This window comes from Beta vulgaris, chromosome 5 (assembly GCF_026745355.1).
Source record: "Beta vulgaris subsp. vulgaris cultivar EL10 chromosome 5, EL10.2, whole genome shotgun sequence".
In the NCBI taxonomy this organism is placed as follows: domain Eukaryota; kingdom Viridiplantae; phylum Streptophyta; class Magnoliopsida; order Caryophyllales; family Amaranthaceae; genus Beta; species Beta vulgaris.
In genome coordinates this window covers 14001547-14013905 of record NC_079206.1, presented here as the reverse complement: position 1 = coordinate 14013905, position 12359 = coordinate 14001547, and the positions used below count along the sequence as shown (strand labels likewise).

The following is a 12359-nucleotide window of genomic DNA, read 5'->3' as shown; positions in this document are numbered from 1 at the left end:
TGTGGGATAGATACAAGGTTGAGATGTGTCAAAGCACATTGTACAGGGTTAGAAAAAGGGATCTCAAAATGATTCATGGAGGCCAGGATGTATCTTATTCCTTTCTTCCTCGATACTGTGAGATTATAAGAGAATACAATCCCAACTCTACCGCATTTTGTGCTTGGACACCTACAAATCACCCTGAAAGACCATTAAGTTTCTCAAGCATTTTCAATGATTTCAAGGGCCCATTAGATGGACTTTATGCTGGCTATAGACCCTTAATTGGTGTTGATGGAGCCCATCTATAGAGTGATTATAGTGGAGTGTTACTCTTAGCAGTAGCACTTGATGGTAATAATGAAATTTACCCTTTTGCTTGGGCCATTATTGCAATAGAGGACATTGAGAGTTGGAAGTTCTTTGTATGGCACTTGAGAAATGTTCTGGAAGATAGTGGCAGGTTAAAGGGTGAATGGTGCATCATTTCAGGTAAGATGAAGATAAATACCACTCACATCTCTCTTTCATTTTAGTTTTTTTTTTTTTTTTTGCGTGGCACTTAACTTGTTGTACTTTGACACGCCATTGATGTTACATGTGCCGAGTTGATGCCAACAGTAGGGAGAAGATATTGTGCTAAACATCTTTGCAAAAACTGGAAAAGACAATTTCTGGGTTCTTTAATGTTCAGCCTCTTGTAGAACGCTTGTGGGGCTACATCACAATTCACTTTCAGGAAAGCCATGGAGCAACTGAAGAAAGCCAACCCTAAGAAATGGCTTTGGTTAGAAAAAGTTGGAAAACCATATACTTAGTCCAAGTATGCATTTAAGACTGCAGTGAAGTGTGATGTCAATAAAAGTAACTTCATTGAAAGTTTCAATGCAACTCTTGGCATTGACAGATGTAGGCCAGTCTTGACACTCTAGGAAAGTAAGATCTATTACTTTTGGATTGTTATCATATCATCATGATCTTATGTTGTTGCCAGTCTTAACATGTTGTTGGCATTGACAGATGTAAGCCAGTCTTGACAGGTGTACGGTAGCGTATCAAATTTTGGCGTTGTTGTTGGGGTGACGGTATTGTTTTATTTAGATTTTATTGTTGGTGATACTAAAGTATATATTTTTTTTCCTTCCGTTTTGTGAATAATTTTTTTCCCCTCTCTATAGTGTGTCGTCATAGAGTCATATAATTATAGTTAAGAGAGGGATTTTTTTATAATTATCAAGGGCAAATGATTATTTTGGCTATTATAATGTGAATGATTATGTTTATGATGCATCATATGATTGTCAAAATTTACAAAATTTGTGCATGAATTCCCATAAACATTTCCATTACCCTAATGAGTCTTATGTGTTTGATTATACCCAATGTTATCAACATGAAGTGAATAATTATTTTCAACCCGAAACATAAGAGCGTCAGGAACTTTTTAACATGATGAAAAAGTATATTGTTAAACAACATGAAGATTTAAATGAATTAGCTCATGAGTATCAAAACCTGACAAATTCTATTAAATTACTTGTTGTGCAACAATTTACTAACCAACAGGTTATACTTGATGATAATGATTTTGGTGTTAAGAATTATATTTCGGAGGAGGAATTCGTTGATTTGACTCATATTAATTTGGTAGAAGGTAAGGGTGTAATTAGTGAAGTTGGTAGTTTGTGTCTCTATCTGACGAATCCATAGTTGAGAGTGAAGTGTCTGACACTTTTTCGATAAAATTTTCATTTGCATATTAGTCTAAAGTTGAGAATGAGATAATGCATGAGTCTTTGTCGGTTTCATCTGATACTGTTTGTGAGTCTCATGTTCCATTCTCTAAAAAACTTGATCTTATTCCTTCTTCCCCTTTATTATATCCTCCATCGTTGCTTCTTTCTCCCATTTTGTATGACTCTCATGATAATGTAAATAATGTACACTTAGTTTCTTTTCTTCCTTTTGAGTCATGTAAAATTACTAATGATGTAATCCCACGTAATTTATGAATTTTATAAATATATATTAATGTATAGTTATTTATATTTAAATATAATTTAGTATTGAAATGATTCATTTCTTTAAAGGTTGACTATTTGAAAGCCAAAGGAATTATTTTGATGATTTAAAGAAGTTAAAATATTTTATTTAGGCATGCTTTAAAAAATATTTGAAATGCTTAAAATACTTTTTGGATATGGAAAAGGATGCTAAGTGGGCATGAGGAACCCAAAAACTATTTGGATTAGGAAAATGAACCCTAGTTGGATATTGGGACCCAAACACTAATTTCATTCATCATTAAACTCTATTTGATCCCAATCAAATTTTCCTAAGCCCACAAGGGAAACATATACAAACCCCATATTTTTCCCACACAAGTATTTTCTCTCTCCTTCTTTTTCTCCCTCATGTTTTTCTTCCTATCTCTCTCTTCCTTCGGGTTTTCTTCCGGCACACCACCGCCGACCACCACTGCCGGCTCCAACACGCGCCGCCAGCAGCAGCCAACTGGTGCCGCCCATTGGCCACCGGTGTCTCTCTTTCATCCTTCCTTTACTTTGGTTTGATTACTTTTCTTCCTCCCCAAGTTTTTATTTAAAGTTTATGTTTTTAAGATTTGTTTTTAGTTTGATTGTGTGTAAAAGTTTTAGTTTAAAAATTTAATTATGAATCTAAGATTATATAATTTATGTATTGAAGAAATAAAAATTTAGATTTACTTATTATGTTTAGATTGGATTTTTAATTATCAAAGCATGAATTTTTAGGGTTTTAAAGATTGGAAAATCATAGTAGTATGTTATAGTTTATGAAATCGATTATTATTATGGAATATGGAGTCGCGCCCGTATTTTGTCTTCCTAGGTGAAGGCTGGTTTTAGTAGACAACTCGGTCCAATAACTACTCCATTAAAGTAATAAAAGAATGGTGAAAGCTTAGTTCAGTAAAAGTTATCTGCAGATTGTTAGATTGTTATGTTGTTATTTATCCCTGCTTATTATATTTCTTAGTATCATGTTAGGAATGTTTACTTATTTTTATGTAGTACTCAGCTTTGCTGATTACGTGTTTTGTTTGTATGTGTTGATTATGGCTTTGCCTTATTGATCCTGTGATGACCTATTCTTGGTGAGCAAATTCTTTAGTACATTGACATCTACAGGTGTGCAGATGTTGCATCATTAAAATTTGGGAATGGAGAGTGTGTAGCAGATTGAGTTAATTATTGTTTTAGTAGGAACATTTTATTTAAGTTTGGTTTGAAGTTAATAGTAATAGTGTTATTTGGTTTTAAAGTTACTTTTATTATTTATTATATTTCAATTCTAAAGTTTAGTTATATGTTTTCCTCTACAAAATTCTGAATAAGCTGATACACTATCACACGGCCGATAATGCTTTGATGATTCTCTAAGTTTTATGTTGAAAAGGTATTTTGTAAAAGAGAGAATTATCGGGGTGTTACAACTATGCAGTCAACTAACCTAAATGAGCTTTTTGTGCCTATAAACTGACGTATTTGTACTAGTTTTATTCTTTCATGTGTGATTAGTTTCTCGTTGTTGCATTGATCTTGACTTTGACTTGGTATTAATAAGAGGATTTTAGTGTGTTGTTAAGGTACCAAAAATCGCTTTTTAAACAATATTTGTAAAACATAATAAGCAATTACTAAGAACGTAGTAAAGGCAAGTCAAGGGTCGATACACAAGGAAATTGGGATTAATCAAAGTCTAACAAGTTTAATTTACCTAATTGAAGGATTTTGGGGGATTCTGAATGATTTTTGTAACGACTAAAACTAACTATTATCAAGTAACTAGCAAATAATACGAGATGAAAATATCAACAAGGAAGACACTGGATTTAAGGTTACTAGTATGAATCAAAATGGACAAAGACCATTAATGCAATTGTGATTCAAAGACGACGGTTATGTAAGGTTTAGTTTTTCCTCTAAAATACTCGAGTCCTCTCTCGAATGGTGCTCAAGAATAATTACTTAATCAATCAACTAAATCCACTCCCGAATGGTCTTTAGTCAATTGATTAAGAGATTCAATGAATTCGGAAAAACCCCTAATAAAGGATCTCCTTAATTTTTACCCAATATATTGACTTCGAAATTAAGTTGATTCATGAGGATGATAAAATAGTAGAGGTGATCATGGGCCGGGCCGCGGCCAAAAAAATTTGCCCATTCGTCGGGTCGGGCCCAAAATTCGGGCCGGATTTTTATGTCCAAAGCTCACTATTTTGGGCCTAATTTAGCAGCCTTTTGCGGGCCAAAACGGGTCAGCCAAAAAATAGACTAAAAAGTCGTTTTTGGCTTGCCCAAAGCCCGCCCAAAACCAAAAAAAATTGGGCGGACCCGGCCCGCAGGCCGAAAAATTATGCCCAAAAACGGGTCGAGCCGGGCCAAAATGATCACCTCTATAAAATAGTTCGAAGTTCGATTAAGAACATTTGAAACCAAAATACCAAAGCATAAATGTGATCAATATCTATCCTAAGCCTTCAAAACACCAAGATCAATGCATAATCATCTTTAGATCATCACAATCACATTAACAATACATCTAAACTCTAATCCAAACTTTCAGCATAACCCTATATAGGAGACTACTCACTAATCATGAATTCTAAGCATAAAAACATGAAATTTATAACTATTATAGGGTTAAATATGATTAAGAGATAATTAATCTAATGAAAATAAATAATGAAACTACAATATAAGAGATCTAATAATATGGAAGAACAAAGAATAACAATGAAAAGGAAGAAACAAAAACTGAAACTTTGCAATTACTTGAATAAAAAGTACCTTGAATGTGTAGAAATCACAAATTTTAATCTTAGAATCTCAAATCTTAAACAAAATTAAAGTGTTTCTCTCTCTAATATAGACCCTAATAATACTCTCTAGTCTATAGAATAAAGCATAAATCTCAAATTAGAACACTTTATTGTTATTTAGACATGCATACCACAAAGTTCTTCGCGGATTTAAATGGTACGGACACACCATTCTTCTGTTCTCAAACTAACATCAAGCGCTTAGAGGTGCGAGCACACCAAAGTGGTGCAAGTGCACTACATGACTGGTGCGAGTATACCACATTAGCGTGCAGGCGCACCAACTTGTGCAGGCACTTATAGAATGGTGCGAGCGCAAATATGTCCCTACTCGACTTCTCAAACTCCTTCCTGATGTCGTATCTCCCAACTCTCGACCTCGAAAAAGGTCATACCTGCAACCAAAACATGAAAGCAAATGTACTAGAAATTCAGTCAAAATTGACCGAAAATCTAGCAAAATGTCACTATGATCAACAATGACAAAGTGAAAGAAATAGAGAAGGTAATAAGGAAGAAAGAGGGAATAAAAGGGAATGAATAGTATCAAACTAAGCTAAAATGAGCTCATAAAGTGTATTAGAAACGCACTTATCAAACTCACCCAAGCTTAGCATTTTGTTTGTCCTCAAGTAAACAAGGAATGAAGAAGGGGAAGGTAAAAGGGGAGAAAGAAGAAGAGAAGGCGGAACCATGCAACAACTATATTTAAAAACTCTAAAAACAAAGCTACAAACATGACATGCAAGTTAAATAAGTTCATAACAAGATTTAAGAGACCAACCAAACATAAGAGAAAAGATGACTAAGAAGCACAAGCGTGACTCAAGAGATCCAATCCACCGATCAACCGAGTTTTCTTGAAAAATAGGCTTTCTAAGAATGATTTCTTGTGTCATTAAAGTCTCTTGCTGGTAACCACGTACGGTTTGTTACGGGTTGCTGAAAATTCCTTTGATTCTCTCCAAATTTCAGTTCTTTTGTTCGGGTCAGGGTTAGCATAGATTGCAATGAAGTACCAAGGTTCACCTTTTAATCGTTTGATATCCATAGTAATGAACTGTTCGTGTTTGATTATGGGTTCAACTGTGACTAGTTTAAATTTCTAATAAATCCAATTACCACCACTAAAACCTTGAGCATCGACACGAGTGTGTCCTGTATAATTTAGTAATGTTGCAATTTTAACTGCTTGTGCACCCCCCCATGCGGGTCTCGACCGACGCAATTACGTTAGGTTTATTTACTCTTACTACTTCACGCAAAGCAACCATAAAGACTCGCCTTGCACGTTCCAAACCATGCAAGAGATAGGTAGCGAATTTGGAGCTAAATGTGGTATTTAGTCATCCGTTAAAACAGGTACAGAAGGGAGGGAACTCATATATGCATCAATTAAAATTGGATAAAGTCTATTAACATTGTTTGGGATTAATAGGGTCACTATTAATTCCAGTGGTTCCAGAATCGGTTCCACCCACGTCTCTATTCTTTCCTCCACAAAATTGGGTCCAAAATTGGTAAGGTCTTATTAGTTGATAAATCTATGGCTAATGCTGATCGAGGTCAGTTCAGTAGAGTGAGTGTCGAGATAGATTTGGCTAAACCTCTCCTATCTAAGTTTTAGCTCAAAGGTAAAGTTTGGCGCATTCAGTTCGAAGGAATTAAAATGATTTGCTATAAATGTAGGAAGCTAGGGCATGTAGAAGATCATTGCATCCAAATTCACTCTAATGATGAAGTAATGGTTGATAGAGTCAATGAGTAGCTCAATGGGATGCAAGGTCCTTACTTGCACCATCAATCCCAACCAAAATTGGAAAAGGATTTTGGTTCCTGGATGTTGGTGAAAAAGCCAACTCGAAAAAGGATGCCAAGAACAGATAAAGTCATTCCAAATCGAACCTCTGAAGATGATGGCAAAGCAAGGATTGGTAACAAAGTTCCCGCCAATGTTACACTCAACAATCAAATTCAAAAACAAGGGAGTGTTACAGGGTCTGGATTTGCGACAATTTTGGATGATGAAGAAACGATTCACATCTTAGGCAACCCTATCAATTTAGAAGAGTAAGACTCGAGAAATTTCAGCAAGATGTTGGATGACAACTGCCAAATCTTCAATAATCCCATAGTTGACACTATTAATTTAAGAGATTCCACTCTTAAGTCCACTCAACCTCTGCCTAATAATGTTATCTTCAATTTAGGAAAACATGATCATCAAATATCAACCAAAAAGGACCCTCCCCATTTATTCCCAAAAATAAGCCAACGGGAGATACCTACCAAAAAAAAGTCAAAAAAAATATTCCCCTACAATTATTTCAAACTCCTTGAGTGTTGAGAATTTTATCAACCCTAAGCAGCCAAACTCAAAGGCTGGTAAAGAAACTACAATTATGAGTTTCCAAGCCACAAACCAAGCAACAAAACAACATTCAATACCCAGTCCACAAAAGCTACGCTTAACCAAAACCTTAACAATGAATCATCACTATCATCAACCCATGTTTTCCCCACCTTCGAATGTGATCCCTCTAAAAATCCCCCCGGAGAAAATCCTTTGTGTTGGACAACGGATGGAAGTCCCATACCTAGGTATATCAGACCCCCTGACTCAAAATGGTTTAATTGTACCAAATATGGCTACTAATTATACTGATTATCACTTTTCTTCGAAAAATATACAATCATATGTTCGATGCAAAAAGAACTAACAAAAAAACTTGGCTTCTCACTAAGACAAACTTTTGCCAAGTTCAGTTTACATGTATATATTATTAGTTTATGGCTTTACTCACAATTAGTATTATTTTATGGATATTCGTTATTAGTTATATACTTATTTTATATCAACTTATAGATATTTTATATTAATTTTTTAGTTTATACATATTTGTTATCATGTTACACATATTTGGTATTAGTTTACACATATTTTACATTGCTTTATACACATTTGTTGTCGGTTTATAAAATGACACTACTCCAAGAAATGTGTGCTTCCTCTCATTAAAGCATCTTCAAGAAATATTTCTTACCTTCTAAACGTTTACCATCTTATTTCTAAACGTTTACCATCTTCAAAAGATATCATATTAAACGTTTAGCTCATATTTCTTGAAGGCAAACATTTACCATCTTATTTCTTATTTATAAACATTTACCATCTTTTTTCTAAACGTTTACCATCTCATTTCTTGAAGGTAAACGTTTGCCATCTTATTTGGTAAGATTTTTAAACGTTTACCATCTTCAAGAAATATCATTTTAAACATATACACATATTCGATTAGAAGTAAGATTTTTAAACGTTTACCATCTTATTTCTAGCAAAGTTTTTGGCGCTATTTTACCTTTTTACCCTCATTTCACCTACCTCTCAAGTCTCAACCTAATTGATTGCCAAATAAGTGGGAAAATAGGTCTAATCTTCTTTTTCTCTCCTTTTTTCTTCAAATTTTTGCAAAAACCAAATGATGCAATTAAAAAAACACAGAGTAACTAAATATTTATAAGAGTTTATAAACTGATATGAAATGTGTATACATAAACTTATAAATTGAAAGTAATATGTTTGAGCTGATGACTATTTTACATAAACGGATAACAAAACATATGTATATAAATCGAAATGATAGAAATTGGTCTCAATCAATTATACATCTCAGCCAAGGTGCTTTCAAAATCTAACTACTCCATTCGTTGCAGAATAGTCTGAATATTTTCCTTTCTACTTGTCCCAAATTAGTTTGAACACTTCTATTTTGGACATGATCCCATTATTATTATATTAGTTCTTTTATACTTTTTTGACTCACACTCTACCTCTATAAATATAAAGTAGAGCTGATCATTTTGGCCCGACCCGATTTTGGGCAGAATTTTTGGCCCGCGATCGGATCCGACCCGATTTTTTTTTTGCTTTGGGCAAGCCAAAAATGACTTTTTAAAGTATTTTTTTGCCTGAAAAACCTGCTCATTTTGGCCCCAAATAGCGGGCTTTGGGCACAAATTTTTTACCTGGCCAATAGGTAAATTTTTTTAGGCCCGGCCCTTCCCGGCCCATGATCACCTTTAATATAACGGTTTTTTCACCAAGTACCCCCGAGTTTTCAAAAAATTCACTTGGTACCCTCCAAGTTTTCAAAATTCACAGGGTACCCCTAAGTTTCAAACTAATACACGGGGTACCCTTAAATGCCCTTAAAGACTAACGGCGTTAACCGCCGTTAGTCATTAACCTTCATTCACCTAATTACCCCTAATTAACCTAACTAAATCTAACCCTAACCCCTAATTTTAAACCTTAATCTAAATCCTAACCCTAACCCCACTACCACCCAACCACTATCCCTCCCCTCCACCCACCCACCCACCCACCCACCCACCCTACCCTACAGCCCACCGCAACCACCATCCCATCGCAGCCCCCCACTGTCTCTCCCCCACCCCGTTAATCTCGCCAGCCCCTCATCCTCCACCCATTCGATTTCTCCCCCACCACCGCAAACCACACCCTATGCGCACCACCTCGTAGCCGCCCAGTACCTCTTTCCTTCGCTCTCTTCTCGGCACGAACCGCCCTCCAACGAGCCGCCCACCACCTTTGCAGCGCCCCCTCAAACTGTTAGGCATCGCCTGTGTTTCATCCCTAAAATCGAATGGGTGGGGAGGACTGCTGGGCGGCGCAGATCTGAGATGAAGCGAGGGTGGGGAAGGCAGTGTCGGCGAAAATGGAAGGGGTGGTGCTGTGGTTGGCGCGGGGTGGGGGAAGGTCGGGGGGCGCGCGATGGGGAGGGAGGGTGGGGGACTGCTGAAATGAACTGAGAGGGGGAGGAGGGCGGGCGAGGGTGGGGAGGGGCTGCGGGGGGTGGGGGAGGAGGGCGCGCGAGGGTGGGAGTGGGCGGCGCAAGGGTGGGGGAGGGGGCAGGGTGGTGGGAGGGTGGGTGGTGGGGTGGTGGGTTAGTGTTAGGGTTTAGTGTTAGGGTGTAACACCCCCAAAATCCACGCGCGCCTACCACTGCTGCGTCGCGTCGACCTCGGGGGCGTTACCGCCGCGATGGAACGCAAGGCATAATAAGGGTTAACGATAACTTAAACATTAACTTGAAAACTAAAATGCAGCGGAATTAAAATATAAATACAACTCGGGAATCATCAATGACCCCTTTCATTCAAACCACAAACCATATATAAGTCTTAGAAAAAAAACCAATAATACTTATTTCAAAATGCTTTAAATGTAGATACCCAAGCCTAGTCCCCGTATGCTCGAGATTATGCAGCAGCACCGGCACACCTAGTCTGCTCCCCATTGTAGCATCAATGGTTCATCGCAGTTCATCAAACACATAATAACACACAATCAGCTATGCTGAGTACGTAATGAACCATTGAATACATGTAAACATAAATGATGCACACATGGGCAATCTTAAACATGATGCTACACTATGTTACATCCTTTAACCTTTAATCTTTAATCTTTAATTGGCATCGAACGGGCACCGTCATCTTACTAGAATCATACGGGCTACTGAATCCTTAACAGACACTAGGTCTGTTAGATGAAATGCAAATACGGTTTCGAGCCGTCTCACACCCATCACCTTAGTATGCATACCCCCAAGATCGAACGGAACCTTCCGCCTACTTGAGTGTCAAAAATATAAGGACATACTGTCGTCACAGTAGGCCTGCGTAGGAGCGTAGGACAAGTCCACACTCCCCCCATTGTTCATCACTTGTAGGGAGTCCAGCTACAAGATATTGCCATAATTCATTTTAATATTAACCATTCATTTCATAACCACATATCGTATCTCTTGTAACACTCTTGTTACACTATGGATACTAGAATCAATTACCTGTTCTCTTCATTAAAATGCTCAAACCGTATCTCTTGTAACAACCTTGTTACACTATGGATACATAGAATCATTTACCTGTCCTCTTATGCTCAAATCATATCTCTTGTAACAACCTTGTTACACTATGGATAGATTAAAAATGCTCTTTGAAATACTACGATAGAATTACGCATTCTCATGCAACATATCAATTTCAATTACAAATGTCTAACCAGACAATCTCAATCAATCAAACATTCCCTATCATGCTTCTAGGTTCCAATAACATAGATTGCAACCTAATCATGATACTAATACCTGGGATTAAACTGGTACGCGTACGTACCTTGTAACGGAGAATTTTCGCTGTCTTAATCGAACGTTCCGCTTATGAAATTGGGACCTAAATCGTTAAATAAAAGCTTTAGTGCTACGTCGTTGGTAACGTTAACAACTACTACGTAATTAAGACTATACGGTTTAATAATTCGAAGTAAACGATTAATAAACCCCTTGTTTAAGAATTTTCGTTACTTTTCTCTCATAGAGTGTTTAACGTCTTTTAAGGAGTCGAAGCTAGTGAACATACTCATATTAGTTAGTGTCATTAGTCCACTATCTTTACCAAACCAATTAAATTAAGTCCAACCATGTTTTATGTCCAAATCTTATGTCCAAAACTCTTAGGTCCAATCCAGTATCATGTCCAAACGTTATATTCGCAGTTATAGTCAGAATAGTAAAATGAACTCATTAACTTGAATTATTAATTAACTAATTATAATTTAACATAATTATGAAAACATAAATTACAATTAAACTTAATATAATATATTCAATATATAAAATGTTTTATACCGTTAAGCTCGCCGGAAATCAAATTCCGGCGACCGATTTCCGGCAACGGCGCAACAACTTCGTCGCACAGCTACGCTCGAACCAGATTCGTCGCACGGCCCCACGACCACGCGCGACCTCGTCGCACCCTCGCGTCTGTCGCCCGCGTCACGCTCGCGAGCCTCGCAGCGTCCCTCGCACTCACGGACTCCCTCGCTCGCTCACCACAAGCTTCGCGCACAACCTCACAAAACCGCTCGCGAGCCTCGTCACTCGCAGCACCTCGTCGCACAGCCCACTTCGCACAAAACCCGCGTCCTGCTCGTCGCACCTCCTCTCGCGCAGGACTTCGAACTACCTCGCTGGTTCGTCGCGCTCAACCAACCTCGTCCAGCCTCGTCACTCGCACACCTTGACGAGGATCCGCGAGGGGACGAAGACACGGACGAACAACGAGAGCGAGAGGAGAGGAAGAACAGTGAGGGGGGAGAGGACAGCGAGAGAGAGAGAGAAATTGAGAGAGGAAGAAGAGGATGACGGCTGAGAGGAGAAGGAAATTTAGGGTTTCTAAAATTTTCTCCTCTTCTTTTCCTTTTTATAGCCTTCTAAAAGTGGTAATCTAGATCGGGTGAACTCGGTTTAACCTTTATAAATCCGAAATTACACAACAACTCGTATTAATATTATTATATTCTTATTATTCTGTAAATAATATAAAATCCTTTTTATTAACTTCTTTATTTTCTTAATTAATACGAATTAATTCTCAAAAATACGGAGTATTACAGGCTTTCCCCCTTAAAAGAAGTTTCGTCCCG

General features: G+C 37.4%; 1 long non-coding RNA gene across 1 annotated transcript; it reads right to left on the bottom strand.

Annotated features, from left to right (window-relative positions):
* Nucleotides 1-10116: 10116 nt before the first annotated feature.
* On the bottom strand, nucleotides 10117-12013 carry LOC130591573 (uncharacterized). The gene is made up of 3 exons (XR_008969367.1): nucleotides 11563-12013; nucleotides 11051-11107; nucleotides 10117-10159 (listed from the first exon to the last, which is right to left on the bottom strand). It is a non-coding gene; the product is annotated as an uncharacterized LOC130591573 (long non-coding RNA).
* Between the last annotated feature and the right edge of the window lie 346 nt (nucleotides 12014-12359).